Source organism: Peromyscus eremicus, chromosome X (genome assembly GCF_949786415.1).
Source record: "Peromyscus eremicus chromosome X, PerEre_H2_v1, whole genome shotgun sequence".
Lineage (NCBI taxonomy): Eukaryota > Metazoa > Chordata > Mammalia > Rodentia > Cricetidae > Peromyscus > Peromyscus eremicus.
Genome location: NC_081439.1, coordinates 109,572,131 through 109,575,490, shown reverse-complemented (window position 1 = coordinate 109,575,490; position 3,360 = coordinate 109,572,131).

Sequence of the window (3,360 nt, the reverse complement as noted above, 5' to 3'; positions counted from 1 at the left end):
TGTGTGCATGTGTGTGTGCACACGCACGCATGAATGCATGCATGTGCAGAAGCCATAAGTTTATATTGGGTATTGCTATCATTTTTCAGACAAGGTCTCTCACTGAATGCAGAGCTTGCACATTTGGCTAGAAGGCTGACCAGCAAAGCCCAGAGACCCTTCTACCTCTGCCTCCACAATGCTGGGATTATAAGCATGAACTGCTATGCCAGGCTTTTTGTTCATGGGTGCTAGAGATCCAAACTCAGGTTTTCACGCTTGTACGGCAAGTCCTTCATTGATGGAGTCATCTCCCTGGCCTCTGTTTCTCTTTAATTAGCATGCAAGTAACAAGACTGATTATGGCATGCTTATATATACTTTCTTTCTGCTGATCCTCCCTCACTCTCTTGTACCCTTCTACCCTCAGCAGATCCTCCCTCACTCTCTTGTACCCTTCTACCATTCGTAATCTTCTTTCCACTTTCATGGTTCATGTATTCTATTACCCTCTCCACCCACTTCTTTAAAACCATTTCTTTCCGTTCTTGAGGCCTGAATTCCAAAGTGAATTTCACTGAGCTAATGTCAATCAGAGTGTTGGCAGACCTGGTTCCTTCTGGAAGCTCTGAAAGGGGTTACTTGACTGCAATTCTTGACTGATAGTCTCTCCCTTGCATCCCTCCAACTTCTGGCTCTCTTGTCAAACTGCCAATATTGTTCATGCTGGTCATTCATGTGTTCACCGATCACAAGGACACTTGTAACGATATTTTTGGGTGTACCTGGAAAATCTAGAATAATAGCTACATCTCAAGATCCCTAACTTATTCATATCTCCACGTAAAGTAGCATGTTTATAGATTACAGGGATTACAGCACGGCCATCAGTCAGATATGGTGACATGAACCTCTAATCCCAGCACTCAAGAGATCATGAATTTGAGGCCAGCCTGGGTTACATAGTGAGACCCTGTCTCAAAAAACAAGGGCTGGTAATGTTCAGTCATCCATTTGTCTAGCTTATACTAGGTTCTGGGCACTACACACAAAATAAAAAGACTGTAGGCATCAGTGTGGTGAGGCTTTATTCAGCCTGCCACATGGAGGGTTCAGCAACAAGAAGTAGCAACAAGAGGGACTGAAGAAATAGCTCAGAGGTTAACAGCACTGGTTGCTCTTGTAGAGGACCCAGGTTCGAATCTTAGTACTTACATGGTAGCTCATAACCATATGTAACTCCAGTTCTAGGGAATATGATGCTATCTTCTGGCCTCTGTGGCCACCAGACACGCAAGTGGTACACAGACAAACATGCAGGCAAAACACCCATACACATAAACTTTTTTAATTAATAAAAATCAAAAGAAGCAACATGATCATTTAACCAGGAACAATGAGGACTGCATTCTAATTCCAAATCTACCACTCCTTCCTAGCTGAGTAACCTTGAGTAGGATCCTTCACCTCCAAGCATCACCTCCTTCATGGGTTAGCAGGGATGCTGATAGTCCCTCATTCACATGTATTGACTGAATATATGAAAAGCTCTTACATAGTAGAGTAACTAGTGCAGAGAATACACGCATTAAATTAGCTGGTATGTGGGTGTTGGCATGGGGCAACAGGATGAGAAAGCTACAATAGTAAAGAGGAAAGGTAATAGCATGTGTCGTTGCAGATTGGCTAGAAAAGGTTTCCCCACAGGCTTATATGTTTGAAAACTTAGTCCTCAGAAGATGGTGCTATTTTGAGAAGTTGTGACACCTTTAGGAAGTGGTACTTGGTAGGAGAAGTGGGTCACTGGAGAACAGACCTTGAGTTATAGCTCAGTCTCATTTCTAGCCCCAGCCTGTAAATTTTCTAGCCCACCAAGATGTAAGCAAGCCACTTCTTGCTCCTGCCATCACAGAGATGCTGGCCACCATTATGGACAGTATCCTGACAAATTATGAACCAGAGCAAATCCTTCTTCCCTTAGGTTGCTTCTTGCCAAGTATTTGATCACAATGAGGAGAAAAGTAACTGATACAGCGCTGAATAACAGAGGCAAGAACAAGAATGTTAACCAGGAATAGGAAGTTAAAGGGTGTACATGCACCCACATTTCTGTTTCTTTGGGCTCAGGGGGAAATGATATTCATTTTCCACGATCACGGGATTTCATAAACAAACAATGGCTTCCACTTGTTCTCATCCAAGCCACCTCTGGAACAACCCAAAAGCAAAGAAGTGATACCTTAGCTTGAAGGTCAAATGCAGTAGAATGTGCAAAGGCACAGAGGCACAAGCTGCCAAAAGGAGGGGACAATATCCAACCTCTATGGTTGATGTGAGAAAGGGCAACCGCCAGGTGGCTGTCCATAGGTCCCATGCAAGTTGCTGACCTGTCTACAATTATGCAATGCCTTCTAATTACAAACTTAATTATAGCCTTGGGTAAACAAGTTACCCTCCTTGTGTGCTTCAATTTCTTCATCTATGATTGAGACGCTAATGATACCTACCTTATAGACACATTTTAAGGATGAAAAGGAACTTCCTGTTGTGTATTTAGCACAGTATCTGGCAATAAAGGTTTCATAAATGTTAACAAGCACATCACTGCTACAAGCCATCTTTAATACCCCACGAGTCTAAAGCTGTTTCTTCAAAGTGCCTTCTACTCCAAGAAAGAACTAAAGCCTGAAACATTGATTCTCTCACCCTGTTTTGCCCTACCATTTCCCTCAATCCACAATTATTTCTCTCTACAAATATAGAACAAATAGATAAAAGCAACAGAAGCAAATAAATGCTGGGGGGGGCTGTACTATATACCGTATTGTTGTGGAATATTACTTTAACTATGGAAAGACATATTACATTTGTTTGTGCTACGTTTGTTTAATTATGTAAAGATGTGTGGCACTTGTTTCACCTTGCTTACCTAAGGCACCTGATTGGTCTAGGAAAAAGCTGAATGGCCAATAGCTAGGCAGGACAGGGATGGGTGGGGCTGGCAGGCAGAGAGAATAAATAGGAGGAGAAGCCTAGGCTCAAAAAGAGAAGAGAAGAATGAGAGAGGAGAGAATGAGGAAGAAATAGAGGGAGATGCCTGGGGCCAGCCAGCTAGGCAGCCACCAGCCAGCCAGACACGGAGTAAGATGTACAGAATGAAAGAAAGATTAAAAAGCCCTGAGGCAAAATGCACATGAAGAGAAACAGACTAATTTAAGTTATAAGAGCTAGTGGGACAAGCAAAAGATAAGGCTGAGCATTCATAACTAATGGTAAGTTTCCATGTCATGATTTGGAGGCTGGCAGTCAAAGAAAGCCTAATACAGTGTGTATACACATAAGTTTACTGTCTGTATTTTATATACTGAATATAGATTAACC